Source organism: Bubalus kerabau, chromosome 1 (assembly GCF_029407905.1).
Source record: "Bubalus kerabau isolate K-KA32 ecotype Philippines breed swamp buffalo chromosome 1, PCC_UOA_SB_1v2, whole genome shotgun sequence".
In the NCBI taxonomy this organism is placed as follows: Eukaryota; Metazoa; Chordata; class Mammalia; order Artiodactyla; family Bovidae; genus Bubalus; species Bubalus kerabau.
The window spans coordinates 257,638,353-257,661,656 of record NC_073624.1 but is presented as its reverse complement, the minus strand read 5'-3'; the positions used below and the strand labels follow the sequence as shown (position 1 = coordinate 257,661,656).

Genomic DNA, 23,304 nt, shown 5'->3' with positions numbered 1-23,304 from the left:
ATACAGTTGGATATAGGGATCAAATGATTTCACTAAGATTTTGTTTCTCTTTCTGAGACTTTTATCCTCTTTCAGCTGTTTTCACAGGCAGCCTCTATCGTATTTCCTTTCAAGCTCTCTGCCTTTTCTCTGACAAGACTAGCTTAGTTCAGATGCCCATTACTGAACCAACATGGTCATTAGGGAATTAGTTGAATGAACCTTGTCCTTGGGCTTCAGTCAAGAATCGGAGGGGTGAAGTCTCTTCCAGTCCACAAGGAACTGAAGTAGGGGATAGGAGAATACCCAAATAAATGGATGTAGGAGGAAAGGAGAATCGATGTTGTGGAGGCCAACATAACACTGTCTAGGGCTGTAGATTTTTCCACTATTGGGCTCTTGTTCTTTTGCACTTTGGATGTTCCCCAAACAAACAGACATAGCTATAAGAATGAATTTAGACCAGTTTTCTTCTCCCAAATCTAGAAAGGAGTTGGAGTTATAGTGGCAATGCTAAGGGGGTGAATCTAAGAGACATCAACATCCAGAAAGCATCTCACATGTATTGATGATGTTGTCTAGATCACCTTAATATCCACCAACTCTTTGTAAAATTTTTCATACCCAATAACTTTGGTAGGGTATTTCACTTTACTGAAAGAGTACTGAAACAATCTGATTGAATTGTTTGAATATTACTATTTTGTAGAACCACCTTCAATCAATTAGCTATCCTAGGAAAGCTATATATTTTTTGTCCATGTATCAATATTTAAGGAATTTAAAATTTATAAATGAGTGTGGTTCTTTCATTCCCTGAAGAATACCCAGTTGTAAGTATAGGACTACTTTGGAAACTATTATACACCTTATGAAGGGCTTCCCAGGTGGTGCAGTGGTAAAGAATCTGCCTGCCAATGCAGGAGACACAAGACACGAGGGTTCGATCCCTGGGTCAGTAAGATCCCCTGTAGTAGGAAATGACAACCCACTCTAGTTTTCTTGCCTGGAAAATTCCATGGACATAGGAGCCTGGCAGGCTACCATCCTTGGGGTCACAAAGAGTCAGATGTAACTGAACACAAGCAGGATACACTTTATGGGAGAAATACCAAAAAGATTGACTGTATCCTCTCTAAAATATCAATAGGAGACCATCAAGATTTCTCAGTTCCTTACAAAATGAGGAATGAGTTTCCAGAAATAAGTGACTTCTTGTCACTTATGTAGGCATTTCACCCTTCATAAAATGCTTCCAATAGCTTGTGATTTCTAAAGTTAATCCTTTTTAAACACTTAATCCTTCTGATTACGTTAAGAAGAAAGTCACAGTCTGGTGTTAATGTACCTTTAACACCTAACACTCACTAATAGCCCTTTTAACAGAGAATAAACGTTCAGTAAACAGCTGAATCTCTGATGAACCTGGGGCTGGGTTTGATAAGCCTCATTAAGAGAACAGGAATTATCTGAACTGATACTAAAGAACACTGTAGATATTTGCTGTAGTAGATGGAGAGTTCACAAATCCATGGTGTTTGCCATGTTAGTTTACTGAAAAAGTAGTGCATATATGGAACTTTACATCATGAAAAACTAAAATAGGTTTGAACCTATAATAGGCTTCAAGAAAGGTGAATCTAAATTCACAAATGTCAGGAAAATATCACTAAACTTTTGAGTTTCATATGCTAGAAGGCTACTATCACATGACATGCCCCTTTATACTCCTAGAAGAGACAGAATATTGGATGGACCATGGCTCAGAACCACTAGACTAATTCTTGTGCTTTTAAGTAAAGTCCTTTATTTCTTTGAAAAGACCTCTTTTAAATTGCAGATGATGCTGGTCTGGGGAAAGGTGTCCCTAAAGAGACAGCAGCGTAAGTGCCCATGTTAGTACTATCTTACTGTGTGCACAGGCTAAATCTAATGCAGATTGAACTAATCTAAAGTTCAACATCTGTTTCATTCAAAGTGGAACATTTGAAATTCAATGCAAAGAAGGACTTTCAAACCGGGCTTTTATTCTGCACAACTAATTGCAATAGTCAGTTTCCAGTTTTTGAGTCTATAAAGCCCTTTAGCTAGCCCCAATTAAAGTCCCATAAAGTAGCATTACAATTTGATGAATGTTTTATAGGTTTCATTATATTTTTACAAAGAACTGTTGTATATAATTTTATAAATTTTTGAATTTAGTAATATTGAATATCAGTAATATATTGAATACTATGGTTAAGAACCTGTACTTTGGAGCTGGACAGACTTTTGATAGAATTTCTCATCTGCTACTGAGTGACTTTGGACAAGTTATTTACTCTCTATAAGTTCCAGATTCTTTTTGCTATAAAATAGGGATATGGATAATATCTGTCACATAGGTAGCAAAATCAACAAATGCTTGTTGGCTGTATTAAGCAAAATAATTTAAGTAATCTCTTACACAATACCTGGCAAAGAGTTAGGGGTCAAACATATTAAATGTAATGAATAATCATCATAGTAGCAGCTTTATTCAGTGCTGACGTTTGATTTAATAGCTTTGTTTATAGAACACAATCACTCAGGTTAAATGCATATTTAAAAAGTACCTCTTGATGTTTTCAAATGTGCAAATGTTTACACAATGAAAATGAGAGTAAAAAAAGTAAAAGTAAGAAGTTTTACTTTTTTTCTGATATTTTTGATTTTCCAACACTCATAACACTGGCTGTATGGAGTATATCCAGCTTAGGCTTTATTTATTGAATTTTCTCATCATCTTCTTTGGCTACCTCTGCCCTGGGCTGTGTTCCCCTGCCCACTCCACTGAGAGGATGGAGTGTTTAGAACTGGAGGGCAGGAGCTCAGGGCTCCTCTCTAGGATGTCCTTACCAACTCTGCCTCCTTTTATAAGGAGGAAACTAAAGCCCAGAGTGGATCAGTATTTACACAAGTTCAACTGAATCAGAATTTAGACTTTGCTTCTCACACTCATTCCTTTGCACTATACTGATTTTCAAAACTGATTAAGACTCAACAATTTTTTAAATCACTGTGGCCCATTTAAGAAAGGTCATTAAGAAAATGACCTTGAAGAAAAAAGCTGTAAATGATGAAGGAATAGAAACATATTTTGGTTTTCTAGAATCAGTTGATTTTTTGTAAGCCATGTTCCTAAGATCATATTTGGAATATATTACACATAGAGCAAAGATATCACTGCTGACAAAGGTCTATATAGTCAAAGCTATGCTTTTGACAGTAGTCATGTACTGATTTGAGAGTTGGATCATAAAGAAGCCTGGGTGCCAAAGAATTGATGCTTTCGAACTGTGGTGCTGGAGAAGACTCTTGAAAGTCCCTTGAACTGCAAGATCAAACCAGTCAATCCTTACTTCATTGGAAGGACTGAAGCTGAGGTTCCAATACTTTGTCAACCTGTTATGAAGAGCGAACTCATTGGAAAAAACCCTGGTGCTGGAAAAGATTGAGGGGAGGAGAAAAGGATGCAGAATATGAGATGGTTTGATAGCATCACTGAGTCAATGGACATGAATCTGAGCAAACTCCAGGAGATAGTGAAGGAGAGGGAAGTGTGGCGTGCTGTAGTCCATGGGGCTGCAGAGTTAGACACAACTTAGTGACTGAACAACAACAAATAGACACGATGATTATATATGTATATAAATATTCATTTAATATTTTCTTGATTATTATCCATACAGTAGTAATTAACAGTAACTAATAACCAAACATTAATAATTAATATTAACTCAATATTTATATTAATCATTATATATTTTACTGTTAATTAGAATATATGATTTTCTTTTCTAGCTAAAGGAATATTGTGATGTTACCAAAGAGTGTGCCATTTTTATGAAATTTCCCAGCAATATTGAGAAAAAATTTTTCTTTTTAAGATGGTATACTAAACCTTGAAAAAAAGAAAAAATAGTTCACGCTACAAAGTGTGTGGGGAGAAGTCCTGCTCTGTAATTCTGTGTATGATGCTAGGATTAGGCAAGCAGCTGATGGATGGCTTGATCAGCCAGGGGCTAACCTGAAAACTGCCGACTTCCTGGATGTGAGCCAAAGATTGCCCTTGGGGTTGAGATAAGCCAGTTAATCTCCTGACTGAAACAGCTAGTCTAGACGTTGAATTGCTCTGGCACAGTACTTGTCAGGGATCTTGTGGACTGCCTACATGCTAATTTCACCCACTGCATAGTCCTAGGCTTGCAAGGGTATTTGGGGCAAGGGTATGGCATAGTTGCTATGAGTTGACAGATTCAGCTGCCAAGAGAAGGTTATACAAGGTGGAGTGGTGGTTTGCCTGAATTTTTCTTAGATCAGTTCCCAGTCACCAGTGGAGAGGAAACAGCTGCATAATAGGTCTAGCTTGTTTTTATTCATGCGTAAGGATGTAATAAGGAATCCGTAAGCTGGTATTAGCTGTTTCTGATCCTCTGAGAGGTTCTTCTGGCTGTGAGGATCCTTAAAAGTTGTTGAGAGAGTCATTTGGGACTGGCGTATGCTGATGAGTGAACTGCAAGGCATATACAAAATGAAAAGACTTTCTAGAGAGCCAGCAAGAAATAAAGGCGGTCTTTGGATACAGAGCAGAAATTTGACACAAAATGCTACCATTATCTGATCTTTTAATATAAGAAATGCTAAAATAGATTAAGCAGCAAAATATGTGTTACACAAGCTTCAAAGTTTTCAGAGCAACCATCTTCAGCCTAGAAAGAATTGAAGACTTCAACCTACATTTTGGACTTGCTCTGTTTTAATATTTGTACCATATCTTCTTCAGTATTGAATCCCTACTTCATTTGTTTTGGGCTAAAAAGATGAACAAAATCAGTTATTTCCTTTAATGAGTTTACATTCCAGTTAAGGTGAAAGTGACAAAGAAAGTGAAGTGTTAGTCAGTTGTGTCCAACTCTTTGCAACCCTATGAACTGTAGCCTGCCAGGTTCCTCTGTCCATGGGATTCTCCAGGCAAGAATACTGGAGTGGGTAACCATTCCCTTCTCCAGGGGATCTTCCTGACCCAGGGATCGAACCCAAGTCTCATATTGTGGGCAGATTCTTTGCTGTTAAAGGTGGTCACACCAAATAAGAAAAGAATATCACCAAGAAAAAGATGAACATCCATCATTACACAATGGCTTGGAGATTGAGATTGTACCTGAAATGACTAAGGATTTGGACCCATTTAGAAATCTGTCTTCCTTCATTTTTTCCACCTTACTCTACACATTCATATTCTCATATGCATCTGGACCTATAGCTATTATTTATGTTCTACAGACACCAGAGGTTTTCTCTGTACCCTGTTCTCACTCATGCTCCACTAGCCAGATGCATAGTGAATATATTTTTTTTTAATGTCCAATAGGAACTTGCACCAGAATCCATTCTTCTGTTACCTTTGGATGTGAGCCACTTGAGTTGGCTGCACCATATATCACCCTGGCATCAATCTAAACTCTTGGATTCCTCAAATTCCTTCATTTCTCTCAACTCCACATATAACTCACCTCTAAGGTTAATTGCTTCTACTCTGTCTTGCCTGAAGAACTATGGACAGAGGTTCATAACATTGTACAGGAGGCCGTGATCAAAACCATCCCTAAGAAAAAGAAAGGCAAAAAAGGCAAAATGATTGTCTGAGGAGGCCTTACAAATACTTGAGAAAAGAAGGGAAGCTAAAGGCAAAGGAGAAAAGGAGAGATATATCCATCTAAATGCAGAGTTCCAACAAATAGCAGAGAGATGAGATAGCCTTCCTAAGTGATAAATGCAAAGAAATAGAGGAAAACAATAGAATGGGAAAGGCTAGATATCTCTTCAAGAAAATCAGAGATACCAAGGGAACATTTCATGCAAAGATGGGCACAATAAAGGACAGAAAGAATATGGACCTAACAGAAGCAGAAGATATTAAGAAGAGGTGGCAAGAATCCACAGAAGAATTATACAAAAAAGATCTTCATGACCCAGATAACCACTCACCTAGAGCCAGACATCTTGGAGTGCGAAGTCAACTGGGCCTTAGAAAGCATCACTACAAACAAAGTGGAGGTAATGGAATTCCAGTTGACCTATTTCAAGTCCTAAAATATGATGCTGTGAAAGTGCTGCACTCAATATGCCAGCAAATTTGGAAAACAGGGCCACAGGACTGGAAAAGGTCAGTTTTCATTCTAATCCCAAAGAAAGGCAATGCCAAAGAATGTTCAAACTGCTGCACGATTGCACTCATCTCATACACTAGCAAAGTAATGTTGAAAATTCTCCAAGCGAGGCTTCAACAGTATACATGAACTGAGAACTTCCAGATGTTCAAGCTGGATTTAGAAAAGGCAGAGGAACCAGAGATCAAATTGTTGGCATCCATTGGATCATAGAAAAAGCAAGAGAGTTCCAGAAAAGCATTTACTTCTGCTTCATTGACTATGCTAAAGCCTTTGACTGTGTGGTTCACAACAAACTTGGAAAATTCTTCAAGAGATGAGAATACCAGACCACCTGACCTGCCTCCTGAGAAATCTGTATGTAGGTCAAGAAGCAACAGTTAGAACTGGAACAGAACAACAGACTGTTTCCAAATTGGGAAAGGAATACCTTAAGGCTGTATATTGTCACCCTGCTTATTTAACTTATATGCAGAATACATCATGCAAAATGCCAGGCTGGATGAAACACAAGCTGGAATCAAGATTACCCGGAGAAATATCATTAACCTCAGATATGCAGATGACACCACCCTTATGGCAGAAAGTGAAGAGGAACTAAAGAGCCTCTTGATGAAAGTGAAAAAGCTGGCTTAAACTCAACATTCAAAAACTGAAGATCATGGCATCTGATTCCATCACTTCTGGAAAATAGATGGGGAAACAATGGAAACAGTGACAGACTTTATTTTCTTGCTTCCCTGGTGGCTCAGAAGATTAAGCGTCTGCCTGCAATGCAGGAGACCTGGGTTCAATCCCTGGGTCAGGAAGATCCCCTGGAGAAAGAAATGGCAACCCACTCCAGTACGATTGCCGGGAAAATTCCACGGACGGATGAGCCTGGTAGGCTACATAGTCCATGGGGTCGCAAAGAGGCAGACACGACTAAGCAACTTCACTTATTTTCTTGGGCTCCAAAATCACTGCAGATGGTGACTGCAGCCATGAAATTAGAAGATACTTGCTCCTTGGAAGAAAAGCTATAACCAACCTAGACACCATATTACAAAGCAGAGACTTTGCCGACAAAGGTCCATCTAGTCAAAGCTATGGTTTTTCTAGTAGTCATGTATGGATGAGAGAGTTGGACCATAAAGAAAGCTGAGTGCCAAAGAATTGATGCTTTTGAACTGTGGTGTTGGAGAAGACTCTTGAGAGTCCCTTGGACTGCAAGGAGATCCAACAGTCAATTCTAAGGAGATTAGTCCTGACTGTTCATTGGAAGGACTGATACTGAAGCTCCAATACTTTGTCCACCTGATGTGAAGAACTGACTCATTGGAAAAGACCCTGATGCTGGGAAAGATTGAAGGCAGGAGGAGAAGGGGACAACAGAGGATGAGATGGTTGGATGGCATCACTTACTTGATGGGCATGAGTTTGGGCAATCTCCGGGAGTTGGCAATGGACAGGGAAGCCGGGCATGCTGCAGTCCATGGGGTTGCAAAGGGTTGGACATGACTGAGCAACTGAACTGAACTGACCCCTGTCTCGACACCTCTTCTCTTACGGGTTGGGTTCTTTGGGATGTAGATTCTGCTTTGAATCAGCATCTGTGGAAGAAAAGGGAAGGAAGCAGGATTGGGTAGAGGGGGAAGCTGAGCTGTGAGGCAGGCCCTATAACCTCAGCCACAAGGATCTTGGGAACTATAATGGCTTCTGAGTTGTTCCACATCATATAGAAATGGCAAAGGCTTCATCCTTAAAGAGGTTCTGGGCTGTACATTTCTATTTCTGTTACACCTGCCTTTCTGTTTCCTTATCAGTCACCTTATTTTAGGTTTTCATAACTTTTTGTTTGAACTTTTCTGGAAATTTTCTAATTATTCCCATTTCTTTCTTCTATATATTCTTTGATTAAATATAAAACAAATTCACGTCACTCTACTGCTTACAATCCCACCATAACTCCTCATCACTTGCAGGATAAAATCTTGATTTCATAGCATTACTTACAAGGAACTTTATGATTTCAGACCTGTCTACTATTTCAGACTAATTGCTTCCAACCACTCCTGGACCTACCCTGAATGTTAGCAATATGGAACTCCCTGCAGTTCCCAAAATGTACCGCCATCTTCTTTAGGTCTCTGTCCTTCTATTCATCTGCCTAGAAAGTCCTTTTCTCACCCTATTTGTCTACTAAACTCATCTTAACCGTTCTTCAAGAGTCAATTCAAATTTGTTTTCTTAAAATGCCTCCCCCCTCCCCCATTTCTAGACAAAATCAAGCACTTTCATTTCTGTAGGCTCTTGTCATGAGCTGAGTTATTTGTTTTTTATTTATTTCAACCTTTATGATGCAAAAGCCTAAGGGCCCAATAACATGTGTTTGTGCATGTATCTTATATAAATTTATCTTATATTCCTTGTACTTAGCACAATTTCCGGCTCAAGCTGTATCTTTCAGAGTAAGAAAGAAAAAGAAAAGGAAGGAAAGAAGGAAGGAAGGAAGCCCTATCTATACTAATTATAAAGTGTATTCTAATCGACATCTGTAATTACTTCATTAAGGTGTTCAGGAGCTGTGTATTGAATTACTTTGCAAATGTAGAAACAAAGATTTTGTGAAATTTATTTTTGATATACTTTGATTTCTTCTTTTTTTTTGTCTTTCTGTATTATCTTTTTTTCTGATTTTTTATTTTTAGTTGAAGGATAATTGCTTTACAGTATTGCATTGGTTTCTACCAAACATCAACATGGGGAAACCTATGGCTGATTCATGTTGATGTTTGGAATACTTTGGTTTCTACAGAATTTTTGCATCTCTGTGAAAAAAATCACATGTTCATAGTTAGAAACCACAACTGTTTGATCACTGGTAAAATAGACCTGCCTGGTAGGACTCAGAACTGAGAACCCAAACAAGGCCTCCTGGTGAGCTCCCGGGAGAAGTGCTGGCAGTAGATATTCAGAGGCTTTTGGATCAATGAGGCAGTCAGTGCGAGACTGGCCCACAAATACGCAAGACATGCACACATCAGCAGGTGACTAGAATCCACAAATACGCAAGACATGCACATATCAGCAGGTGACTAGAAGAGGATATTGAGGAGGGAGCAGACAAAGGCTATTTTGTGACTGCTGGTGGCAAAGAAGGAATGATGCAGGCAGATAAAATGAAGGCTTCTTCTAGGAGATCCAGCCATATATAATGGACACTCAGTCACACCAACTGGTATTTCAAGGCAGTTGACAACCCTTGGAAGGCCTGGATGTCAAAAGTGGTGGCTTTTTAGGTATCAGGACTGAAGCAGAGAGTAAAGCAGAAAATTAGCATGGAGACCCAGGGTATTAGGATAGGGCTATGTGGCAGAGGCTTGGCCCCTGTGGACAAAATAAGAACTCATTATGGAAAAGTAGACACAGCCTCATTGCAGTGTGGCAGGAAATCTAACTCCATGTGGAGGGACTAAATGTGGCCTCTGTTGTCTCCTCAGATCCAGGTTATGGGAGCTGTTTGGCAAAAGCCGGAATCTATAGCTTGTGAAAATGACCCTCAATACTCAAGCGAGAATGGACAACAAATCAAAATGCATTTTAGTCAGGATCCTGGGAACCTACAGTGTCAAAAGTTTCTTCCACTAGTAAAGATGAATTATCAAGAAATACCAGAAGGTCTAGTTAAGTTTATTTTCTGACTGCACTGAAAACAAATTCCTCAAATAGCCCCATCCTTACTGTGCTTTGACCTGTATATTCTGTACAGTTCAGAAGAGTGAAGAAAGAAACAGTGGCAGGGAGAATGTGTTTTAAAAATACACGTTGAACCTGTTCCCCCAACGCCAAGCTTAAGGTGAGAAAAGCACCGCAAGAGTGTAGGGGAAGGGCCCAGACTGACTTCTAAGGAAGGCAGGAAAGCATTCTTTGTCCAAAAGGAAAGGAAACGTAGTGATCTGGCGACGCTGTTTTATGTTCAAACTAGGGCATCACTAGCCGACTGCATTTCTAATGGTCAGGACAGGCGGGGAGCAGGGTGATGAAGGGCAAGTCCCCTCCATGTGTGCTCTACCTGGGAGGACCAAGTAACCAGAGAGAGGTGGTGTTGTCAGGAAGAATGGATGCAAGAGATCACGTCTGGGGTGGGCAGGGGGAAGGGAATAACAGGAACAGAGAATGACCCCCTGGGCCTTGGTGTAGTAGACTCTTTCTATTTGTCTTCTCATACAGAAAGTATTCCCTTTGTAAAAATTGAAGTATAGTTGATTTACAATGTTGTGTTAGTTTCTGGTGTGCAGCGAAGTGATTGTTATACATACCTGTATATTTTTTTCTTTTTCATATTCTTTTCCATTACAGTTTGTTGCAGGATATTGAATGTAGTTTCCTTGTTATTTACCCATTCTGTATATACTAGTTTGCATCTGCTAATCCCAAATTCCCAATCTTTCCCTCCCCCCACAGCAACCACAAGTCTCTTCTCTATATCTGTGAGTTTGTTTCTGTTTCATAGATAGGTTCATATGTATCATATTTTAGATACCACATGTATGTGATATCATATGGTGTTTATCTTTCTCTGTCTGACTTACTTCACTTAGTATGATAATCTCTAGGTCTACCCATGTAGCTGCCAATGGCATTATTCATTCTTTTTTATGGCTGAGTAGTAATCCATTATGTGTGTGTGTGTGTGTGTGTGTGTGTATGCCACATCTTCTTATACCAATTTTCTGTTGATGAGCACCTGGGTGGTTTCCATGTCTTGGCTATTTATGTAAATAGCTGCTATTTATTTAATACTGCTGCTATAAACATAGGGATGCATGTATCTTTTTGAATTACAGTTTCATCTGCATATAAGGGGCTTCCCTGGTAGCTCAGATGGTAAAGAATCTGCCTGCAATGCAGAAGACCTGGGTTCAATCCATGAATCAGGAAGATCCTTGGGAAAGGAAGTGGTAACCCACACCAGTATTCTTGCCTAGGAAATCTCATGGATGGAGGAGCCTGGTAGGTTGCAGTCCATGGGGTCGCAAAAAATTAGACACAACTGAATGACTAAAAACACACACTGGATATGTGAGTGGGATTGCTGGATGACATGTAACTCTAATTTTTAGTTTTTAAGGAACCTCCATACTGTTTTCCATAGTGGCTGTACCAATTTACATTCCTACCAGTGGTGTAGTGGGGTTCCTTTTTCACCACACCCTCTCTATCATTTGTTATTTTGTAGACTTCATTGGAGAAGGCAATGGCACCCCACTCCAGTACTCTTGCCTGGAAAATCCCATGGGTGGAGCCTGGTGGGCTGCAGACCATGGGGTCGCTAAGAGTTGGACACGACTGAATGACTTCACTTTCACTTTTCACTTTCATGCATTGGAGAAGGAAGTGGCAGCCCACTCCAGTGTTCTTGCCTGGAGAGTCCCAGGGACGGGGGAGCCTGGTGGGCTGCCATCTATGGGGTCGCACAGAGTCAGACACAACTGAAGCGACTTAGCAGCAGCAGCAGATTTCTTCATAATGGCCATTCTGACTGTTGTGAAGTGGTGCTTCATTGTAGTTTTGATTTGCACCTAGGATATAAATTATTAGTACAGTTTATAGGATGGCTTTGAGGTGTGTTGATTCTACTGAACTACCTTGCCCAGAACTCCCTCTTTAGTTTGCTTCTAATTCAGGAGGGCTTCAAGGGTGTTGCTTTCACAAGACCTGTAGAGTGGAAGAGAGACAACAGCCATTTTGTAGTGTGTGTGCATGTATGTATGCACACACACAGACACACACCTTCCCCCAGATATTTGGGCAAGTACTAGTTTAGTTGCTTCAGAGAAGAAGTTTTTTAGATGTAATTAAAATCCCAAATCAGTTGATTTTGAGTTAATCAAAAGAAATAATAGCCTGGGTGGACCTGACCTAATCAGGCACAAGTCCTCTAAAGAGAAAATAGGCCATTGTATGCCAGGTAGCAGATAGGAAGGAAAACTGCAATCTACATTTGCCTCCTTGTAATGAAAGACCAAGTGTGCCTACAATTGCCCTCCCTTTCCTCTGATCTTTTTTCAGTTTCTGACTCCCTGAAACAGGTACCCACATTCTGCTCTGTGGTGAGGGGCCTTCAGTTCTGCAGCATACCCTTCTCACCAACATCAGAGGCAAGAATAGACATGTTTTAGTCTCTTCTTTCTTTTTGGGGCTTAGCCTTTTATGATCTTCACTCCTGCTTGGCCGTGCACTTTGGGCTCCAGTAGGTGATGTGGTTACTGCCTGGCAGAGACTACTGAGCCAGGATTCCCCTGTACTAAATATATAGACATACACACAGGTGCATGTATGTATGTATAAATATTTATTTGGGGATGTATATACATGTATAAAACCCTGGAGTAGGAAATGGCAGCCCACTCCCGTTTTCTTGCCTGGAAAGTTCCACAGACAGAGGGGCCTTGTGGGTTTTACATTCCATGGGGTCACAAAGAGTTGGACATGACTAAGCATGAGCACATATTTGTATAATTATTTATGTAAGAATGTATATACAAGTAAATACAAAAGTATAAAGTACATATATATTCTGGTTGAATCTTGACTGATACAGTACCTTATTTTACCTTATTTTTGTATATCATTTTGTAGTTTACTATCTCTGCATATTTTACTGTATTAATATTAATGGATGAAAAAAGTTAGAAACACTAAATGACCCAATCCATGCCACATGGCCAGCAGGTGGCCTAATCAAGATGTGAATTAAAGCACATGCTCCCTTACCTGACTACCCACCTTGTAACAGCAACGTGTTTGTAGGAAAACAAGCTTGTAAAGTGCAAGAAAGCTTTTTTGGAGGGATGGGTGAAAAAACATACTGTAATTTGGGTTAAAATAACTTCTCTCTTTAGTAATAGATTCCAAAAATTATATAGAATTTCATATTTGAGTATTGAGGTTTGTGATTAATTCCCAGTACTTATGAAGAAATGAGAGGGAAAAAAAAATACCACAGATTATTTAGCAAAGTGTTTGTGGTTAATTCCCAGTACTTATGAAGAAATGAGAGGGAAAAAAAAATACCACAGATTATTTAGCTAAGTGTTTGCTATTTACACGGAGAAGGCAATGGCACCCCACTCTAGTACTCTTGCCTGGAAAATCCCATGGACGGAGGAGCCTGGTAGGCTGCAGTCCATGGGGTCGCGAACAGTCGGACATGACTGAGCGACTTCCCTTTCCCTTTCCCTTTGCTATTTACAATTAGTACGCTTCTTGAGGTGAAAGTGGAGTGGGCATGGAGTTCTGGGTGAGGAGAGCTCTTCTAGCAGCGACAGATACAGAAAGTCAGCAAATAGAACAATAGGCCTTCTATGTTCTCACGTTTTGCTTGCATATCACAGTTCTAATGTAAATTAATCAACAGTAGGCCTCATGTCCCAACCCGGCCACTCTCTAAGAATATTTAATCTCTAGATTAATAGAGATTATGTATAGACAAATATCTACCCCTCCCTCCCCTGCCCCATGGAACAATAATAGAAATAGAATACAGGAATAAAGGGACAATTTTGGAAACAATGTTTATTTTTAAATTGAAGGGGGGACTTCCCTGGCAGTCCAGTAATTAAGACTCTGTACTTCCACTACAATTCCTGGTTGGTGAACTAAGATCCCAAATGCCACATTTGGTGCAGCCAAAAATAGATAGACAGACAGATAGATTAGATAGATAGATAAATTGAAGGGGAAAAGATGAACAAAGAAACACTTGGCATCAAGTATCACTATTTAACTCTTAGTTGTTTTTCTTCCCACCTTCTTGCAAACTCAGAAAGCCATAGCCCATGCAGAGTGGAAATATATTGCAGTACACTCCCTCCTGCCATAGTGAGTGGTGTGAGGAGGCCCATGTGGGGGCAGCATCTGACTTAAGCAGGGCCAAGGAAGGCCCTCCCCCAGGACATCTTATGCCTGCCCCTAAGGGCCATTTCTTCCTGCGCAGTGAAGCCCTGGACATGGGTTGATAGTGGTTTGCACTGAGAGTGGGGGAAAGTCTGCAGCAGGAACGCATAAAGCTGCCCTGGAGAGAGGCGAAGGAAAAGAGCCAGTGAGGAGGGGAGCCTGGTAGTTCCAGTGGGTGGTCCCCGCTGTCCCTGAAGGCCTGTCCCACCTGGGGAGAGCTAGTATTTTGGAATATTACAAACTTCATTTCAAAGAGCAACTAAAGAGCCCTGGGGAACAGGTCTCTCTCTCTGTCTCTCCTCTTTTGCATTCCAAGGTATGAAGTTTGGAGTCAGAATTATGTCCGCTCAGGGGTCAGGTCAGGACTTGCATCTATGTTGCCGGAAGAGACTTAGGTGAAATGGGACAGTCCTGGTGGTTGACCCTTATGTACAATGGGTGAGACCACAGAACTAGAAGCAAGCACATGTACTTGGTGAAAAGGTCAGCATGTCTTGTTTTGAAACAGAAGGGCAAAATTTGGGGGGGGGGACCATTTAATGGAAGAAGGAAATACTTATGAAATTTTTCAATGCCTCCTGTTATTTTGTAGTTGTGCAACTTGGGTTGAATTTGAATCAGTCAACTCTCAGAGGGCATCTGTAAGCATTTAGACAAGGATAGTTAATTTGCAGCAGATACTAGCTTTTGTGCAAAGGCAGAAAGATGTACTGTAACATATGATGCAGATCACTTTAGAGTAATTGAACCATGGCTTTTGCATGCTTTCCATCCTAAGCTTATCTCTATCTGAAGCCTGTAGAAAGTCTTTTCCCATTTACATAACAGGGCAAGAGATTATTACAACTAAAATTAGATCCACGAATTGCAATGCATAGTGCTTTGTAGCATAATCAAATTATGATAAAATAGCCTTTATTTCTTTATGGCTATATAATATAGTTAGGTTCTTCAGTTATTTGTTTAGAAGTTAAGGAGTGACAGTACCATCTTATTATATTAAAGCATTGCTGATTTTTAGCCAAATTGACAACTTGCTTGATTGTTTTTTAGAAATCCTTCTTTGAAGAATGGCAAGGATCCTGATAAGGTCTAATTTGTTTTTCTTTCCATGCCCCTGTCCCTGCCTTTTTAAAAAATGTGGGCCACTGCGCCTGAGTCCTTCCTGCTCACCCTTATCACTTAACCTGATAATACCGTCCTGAGAGAGTGGTTCCTGTTCATTTGATATGACCAGATAAAGGCAAAAGCCTTGTGCTTTCCTAGCACTGGAGAATCTTTTGCTGTTTTCTCTCAGATTCTGAACAACAAAACCCACAAAAACCTTGGCCTTAGTTAAACTCTTTATTGTAAAGATATACGAGGGGGAGGGAAACATCCAAACTGTTGAGGAAAGACACGAGGAAGTGGGGAAGATAGGAACATGGGAATTAAGACTAATAGGGCAAAACTAACAGAACAAGAAAAGAGGAGATATACTGTAAGAATATGGCTATGAAGGGAAAGGATGAGAGACTGGGGAAATACCACTCGATGGAAGTTTATAGCACAGCGTAGGAGCAGATTTCCTTGCCTGAAAGTATGGCTCTGAGAGCTTGTCCATGGCTTCCACCCCATCCTTATTACCATTAATGCTAAAGATAGCGGGAGCTGCAGAGGTGGCATTTTCTTCTAATTTAATTTTCAGTTACTGAACTCACTTACCGACTCTTCAGAGCCTGAGGGAGGACGAGCCTTTGTTAAAGCTAAGGCCGTTAACTTTCACATTTCTCTTCAACCTCATTAGATTTCCCAAGCTTTCTTTCTAGTCCTAAAGCACTGCTGCACTGTGGCTAAACTATGTAAAATAACGTGGATTTTTTTGTGTGTGTGTGAAAAGCAGCACCTGCAGAAAGGTCACACAAATTTCGACTTCAGTTGTATCCAGTGATGTCACCAAATGAAATCCTAGTGCAGAAAACGCGAGTAATACGGTATTAAATTGGTCACAGGCTTCGTGGAAGTCACAGCCTGCGACTTGGTCCACGGCCTCCTGCGGTGCAGTGATGAGCCAGAAAGGCTTCTTGTCTGGTGGGCCCTTCATACATGTGCCCGGTGGGGAGCACCGCCACACACCGTTAGCCTCACTAAGGCGGGCTTGGAAAGGGGCTGCTAACCTGTGTCAGTCCACCGTGGGCATCAGAATTCTGACTTAATCAATGCGGATAACCCATTTCCCTTATATGGGGAGATTCTTTACAAAAATGGCATTTTTTGATTTCTTGAGAATGACTAAACTCTGGAATAAGAACTATGGTTGACTCCAACCAATAGTGCAAATAATCTATAAAGGTTATATAAGGACCCTGTGATGTGTCTCTGCTTCTGGGTCTTCCAGGTCTGTGCTGTCTGTTGGACCCTGGTTTAGTGACCTCGTCCTAAATGGGCAGGCAAACCAGGAAGGTGTTACTGCCTCAGGACTCAGCTGCTCATAGTTGCTGTGCCTCTGGTCTTTTTTTAAATTAATTACTTTTTTAATGGAAGGATAATAGCTTTACAGAATTTTGTTTTCTGTCAAACCTCAACATGAATCAGTCATGGATATACATATATCCCCCCGCTTTTGAACCTCCCTCCCATCTCCCCACACCCCGCTCCCTACCTTCCCACTGCCTCTGGTCTTTGTGACAGCTGTCTTCTTTCCTTTGGTGCTATATTCTGTCCTTGATGTGAGATGGAAACATTTAAAAGGCATTTACATGGACAGGTCCCTCCTCTGAAGGGTGTACCTCTAATTGGATTCACCATTTGCTCAGTGGGTCAGCAGACACTTGGGGTGTGTGCACATCACTTCTTATTCGCTGTCACGTAGACTCACTTTATGTGAGCTACCAGGTGCATAAGAAACATTCTAAAGGATACATAATGATACAGGAGTTACTAAAGAAAAACTTGGCTTGAATGATAGCAAAAACATTTTATATTTTATTATTCTTAATTAAGAAGATGATGAGATAAAATCAGATATATTTGATCGTAGAAAAATATACCAGATTTCACTTGGGTTTGTTCTGGAAGAGAATTTTACAAACTTAAAAAAAAGTACTTAGTATGAAATAGAATTTACATCATTATGCATTTATTGCAAAGTTACACTATTCTTGTTAAGAAACCATGTGTTCTGATTGCTTCTATTCTATCCCATCTATTTATTTCATTAAAAAATGCTAGTTACAAGCCACTCATTTATTTCATTGCTCACCAGTGGGTAGTGACACCCAGTTTATAAATGACTTTTTTATAATTTTGAGAAACATTAGCACAAAAGATAAGAAAAATTCAACCTAATGGAAATTAAGTAGTAGACTTAGATGTCTAAATTCTAAACACACAGTATGCATTTTGTTCTTATTTTAAGTATTTTTAATTGCTGATTATTATTTTCCAAGATATTGATGATAACATGTTACACTGACTTCAATATGATGTTTCAAACCAGTTTGTGAGTATACACAATATTAAGACTCTTTATGATTATTATCTTATTTCACGTTCAGAATAACACTAGGAGATAAATGATGTATCAGATGAGCACACTGAGGCTGAGAGTTAGGTAATTGCTGCAGGCCATGGTAGACCTAGTAAGCAGTAGAGCAGAGTTTTCCCCAAGTGCTGTGATTTTCCCTCCAGTCCACAGGTCCTTAGCTGGGACTCTGTGCAGGGGTGTGTGTGTGTGTGTGTGTGTGTGTGTGTGAAGTGGGAGGAGCCTATCAGAATCACCAGGAAGTACTTTCTAACCGCACCTCCTCCCTCCCCTTCCACCGAAACCTCATACCACACTTGGCTGCTGCTTAGACTAAAGAGGAAGGAAAGGAGGTTGATCCAGCTTTCCTTCTCTAAACAGACCTCACCTTGACACCTCCCCAGCTTGACATTTTTATACCATAATAGTTTGTTATATAACTTCTCACTAATGATTCAGTACATATCATAGGCAGATTGAAAAGTATACCAATTAGTCATGGAAATATAAAAAATAAAATAAAAAGCACAATGTCTCCTTTTCTAAAGACAAAAAACTTTTGGAGGTGTTATAGGTATTTGAAAGTAGTTACTTCTAATGAAGAAGCCATTCATTAGGAAAGTAAGTCATTATACTGACAATATGTGCACATGCTTGTGCTCAGTCATGTCCAGTTCTTTGTGACTCTGGATTATAGCCTGCCAGGTTCCTCTGTCCTTGGGATTTTCCAGACAAGAACACTGGAGTGGGTTGCCAGCATCTCCTATGTCTCCTGCATTGGAGGCGGATTCTTCGCCTGCTGAGCCATTGGGGAAATCCCTATATGGAGAGTATAATGGCCAAGAAAAGATATCCCCTTCTCTTTCCCTAGTGACCCAGTTGTTGGACTGGAGCTGTTGTTTATTGTAAGCAGACTTAAGTCAACAAAATTGGGCCTGGGATAGGGTGTATTGAGTAGACAGATGAATAAATGCACACAAAAATTCTACTCATTGGTAGAACATGTATGGACACAAGCTGAGATATGACACATATTCAATAAATATTTTGTTTGACAAAACTAGTTTATAAGCAAATAAACAAAAGCTAGAAGAGAGCAGCATAAATATTGAAATACAGCTAAATATAAAGTAGATTAAATAGGCACCACTTTTGGAGTTCAAAATGATTTTGTTTAAAAAAGTTTAAGTTAACAATAGACATTGAAAACTGGAGTTAGTAAAGAAGGCGGGGTGGAGTAGAACCAGGAGAAGAAGAGAAAAATGTCAAAGAATATTATTGGATAGTTTTTAGAATCATTTTTCAAATACAAAATATTTTCTGGTTGAACTTTCGGAATAGCAGTCACTTAAGGACTATCGTATTGGTAGTCAATTGCTAATAAATGGATTTTTTAGTAGAAGGGGTTAATGCATCAGTATTCTATAAAAGTAGAATGCATGATTAGGAGAATATATTTTATATTTTGATGACAATAAATTATGTGGGCTGAAATAAACTTTTGGAGGTTCTTGACTGAACTATTATTTAAAAGTCTTCGCTGGAATTGCTTTATTTGGTTACGATCTCTCAGAAATAAAGAATAGTTTTGAAAATATCACTAATCTATCAAATATAGTCACTAATCAATCTATCTAACTAACTGTTTATTTACATTACTTAAGGGAGAACTGGTATATTTCTCTGCCTCAAGCTCCTTCACTTAGTCGAGCAGCTGTCCTCCTATTCTGTATGCTAGGGACAGCGGTAGGTTGGTGTGGTGAACATCACTGCTCCTCTCCAACATTTCCAACTCTCCTCACCTTCTGGCACCTGGGAAGACTAGCCTTCCCCACCTCCTTGCATATAGGTGCAGCCATGTGGCTTTCTTTGGCTAAGATGCAGCATTGAAGAGTACCACTTAGAGGTGGCATCAAGGAGCCTGTTCAGGATTTCTCATGTTTCCTCTTCCTCTTTCATGTTTTCCTAGAAGGGCACATGCCTCATATGGTAAATGCTTTGGCCGGTCATCCATGGAGAACAGGCTTCCAGGAGCCGAAGTCTTAGAGAGAACAAGAAATAACATTTGTTGTATTATTCACTGAGGCTTGGGGATTGTTTGTTATCACAGCATAACCAAGACCTATCTGAGTTGGGAAATAAAAAATGCTGGTAAAGAATCTTAAAACATAGTGTATATATAACTCTAAAAATTATTTTAAATTTATAATAAGTAGATATATATAAAATACCTGTATCTTAGTTGTTATTAGCCAAGGGCTTTTCTTTGATTATGAATTTGCTGACTGGAGTTCCATATTGTCTTCTGTGAGGTACCACACAAGATGCTTTATATATGATTTTCCTTGGAGAAAGAACGTAAAGTTACGGATGATACAATCTGAGTACAGTTTCTTCTGGCTTTTTACGTTGGCCTCTTGCAAATATTTTACAGTTGTCTCTCTCAATATAACTACTCTGACAGCACTTTTTATAGAGTAAGTCTTCCCAAAACACTCTCCTTAGTTTACATACAAATACCTCCCATTCTTTTTTACATTCATATTTTATCATCTTATGTGATATGTAACTAAATTGTGATTATAATAACAAGTGCAAATGGCAGGAAAATTTAGGAATAGACATAACAGATTCTTAACAAGCATGTACTTAATCTAGTTAGACTGGAAGAATGGAGAATACTGGTCTTCTATGATGGCTCAGATGGTAAAGAATCTGGCCACAATGCAGGAGACCCAGATTTGATCCTGGTGTCAGGAAGATCCCTTGGAGAAGGGATTGGCTACCCACTCCAACATTCTTGCCTGAAGAAAACCATAGACAGAGAATTTATCTGGTTAGACCAGATGACTGCAGAATACTAGAGAATAGCCTACTGATCATGAGTTTTGACACAGCGAGTTATCAGTCCAGTCTTTTAATCAGGCAACTAGAGAGTCAGGGTAGTGGGCACAATTCTCTTGCATCTTCTCAGGTTGCGTGGATGACCTTCCTCCTCCTTTCTGTTGGTGGCACCCACTCACAGCAAGTCATCTTCCCTGGCTTTTGGAGTGGTTACTAAGGCCCCTGGTAATGCACGTTGGAAGATGTCTCCTTGTGAATCGTGACAGGAAATGAGAGCTGGGAGGGATGGGCAGGTGAATCTTGTCTCCTTTCTTCCCTCCATGGAGGGGACAAAGTGAGCTTCTCCTTGCAGCCTCTTAGGAAAAAGTCCTCCGTGCTGAGTAAACAGGCCTGTCCAGCGAACCATGCATCTTTGGAGCTCAGAATGAAGTGGTGATCATCATGATGATGACTTGCATTACTCCACATTTTCATATTGCTTCACTTCTCACTTTCTTCTCTTCATCACTCTGGGCTTCGGTGTCCCTAGTGCTATTGCTTTAATCCCTCTGCCAACTAGCAGAAACACACAAGGACAGTCAGTTAATCTGGTGAGCCAGTTACACAGAGGTTTATTTTAAAAAGCTTCTAGGGAACAGTGCTAGCATCAGGCAAGGAAGGACTAGGAGCCCAGAGGGGTGGTGGAATACCTATGGTGATTTACAGTTTGTAGGGAATGCAACATATATTGAGACAACTAAAATTAATGTAAGTCCTGAAGGACAGAGATGGAAAAATAGACCACTCTAGAAAACAAGGTTTCTAGTCTGATATGAAAGCATAGCAAAGAGGAGGCATAATTATGCTATTACTAAAAACAAGAACTAACATTTAGTGGTTCTTACTATGTTCCAGCAACTACGTTAACCACTTACTTATTTAATTGTTATAAAAATCCTCTCAGCTAGGTACTGTTAATTTTACCTCTTTTCAGATGAAGAACCTGAGGCTTAGGAAACTTCAGAGGTTTTCAAATGGTCACCCACTAGGAAATGGTGGAGTGAAGATTCCAACCCATATAGTCTGACTCCTAACCACAGAGTAAGAGAGGACAAGAAAATATTTAAATGGAGCACAAGGCGCATGACAGCGATGGGGTACAGCCCAGAGAACTGAGAATATTTCAGGCCCCAAACAGAAGGACCACTTCATCAAGTAAAATGCCTGCATGCTGATGCTGGTCAGAGCCCCTCTGAACAATCACTCAGAACTCAGCCAGCCTTCAGGTAAAGCGAAGCAGAGCTGGTGTAAGCCTTTTAGCAAGAGCCTGCTTCTACATTTTATAATAATTTCTGCAGATAGCTAGATCTTCCTGACTTTATTATTTCACTTATTCAATCGCTCAGCAAATATTTAATAAATATCCACTCTGGGCCATGCAGAATTATAGGTGCTATGGATACACAGAGGTAATTAAGGCACAGTCCAAATACTAAGGAACTCCCAAGCTGGTAGAGAGGATTGCCAAGTACTCGAAAGATCAGAATAGAATAACAGTAAACATGGGGTGTGAGGAATTCAGAGGAGTGTATCAAACCCATTGCCTATAGCTAGAGGACTGGGGAGATTCCCAGAGACAATGAAGCAGAGCAGAGTCCCCAAAATTGGACATAATTTTCCCAGGAAACAAGGGAAGTAAAGGACATTTAAGGCAGAAAGAACAGCACACAGGAAGAAATGGAATCCTGAATGAGAATGGTGCATTCCAGAAACAGCTGATAACATGGCGGATTTAGAGAGCAGGAAGAGGGGGCTATACTGTAGTTCACCATCAAGACCAGGTTGATACTTTTGCAAGTGAAAAGGAGTGTTTTTCATAATTAATCTGGGATAACAGGAGCAAGCAAGCACTGTCCCAGATAAACTAGGATATTTGGTCAACCCAAGTAAGCAGAGCACAGATTTGAGAAGGACTTGGATCTGAATCACAGCTTGGATAGTCAGAGGCAGAGTAATTGTGTTTAGTCAGTTACTAGCTGATGATGCCTTAATTCTTCATCTGTAAAATGGAAATTAATAATTCCTTCCTTGTAGGTTTGGGTGAATGAGGCAACTCGTATAATGCAGCTAGTACACCACCAGTCTATAGTGAGTGTGCAATAAGTGTTGTTTCCCCGTGTCTACCCTACTTCCACCATGGGTCAAAAAAAGGGAGATGAGGCTGGAGGATTAGACAAGTCTGAGATCAGTTCAGTTCAGTTGCTCAGTCTTGTCCAACTTTTTGCGACCCCATGGACTGCAGCATGCGAGGCTTCCCTGTCCATCACCAACTCCTGGAGCTTGCTCAAACTCATGTCCATCTAGTCAGTGATGCCATCCAAACATCTGATCCTCTATCATCCCCTTCTCCTTCCGCCTTCAATCTTTCCCAGCATTAGGGTCTTTTCAATGAGTCAGTTCTTCGCATCAGGTGGCCAAAGTATTGGGGTTTCAGCTTCAGCATCAGCCCTTCCAATGAATATTCAGGATTGATTTCCTTGAGGATTGACTGTTTAGATCTTTTGTATCATGCTAAGGAGTTTAAATTTCAACCTGAAAAAAAAATAAGCAGAGAAGCTGTCCAATCATGCTTGTGCTTTAGAAATAATGAGTCTGGTATTCGCATATAAAATGTGTATCAGCAGTGAGTCTTATCCAGGAGCTCCTGGTGACCTCTGGCACCAGAAAGCCTGGAGATTTTCATCTTTCTGAATGGGACTCATCCTCTTCTGATATTTGAAAATGGGGGTAGGGAAGTTATCAGTCTTTTGGAGTGACAACAAGCCACAGAAGGTGATTTAAAATGGGAAATTTTGACAAATTTTGAAA

General features: G+C 40.1%; 1 long non-coding RNA gene across 1 annotated transcript in view; it reads right to left on the bottom strand.

The window, feature by feature from the left end:
* Positions 1-19,400: 19,400 nt before the first annotated feature.
* LOC129639005 (uncharacterized) overlaps positions 19,401-23,304 on the bottom strand; it is a 5,573-nt gene continuing 1,669 nt past the window's right edge. Inside the window, exons 2-3 of the long non-coding RNA XR_008708128.1 lie at positions 19,845-19,957; positions 19,401-19,654 (exon numbers count right to left, since the gene is read on the bottom strand). This is a non-coding gene — a long non-coding RNA (uncharacterized LOC129639005). The remainder of the gene's footprint in view (positions 19,655-19,844; positions 19,958-23,304) is intronic.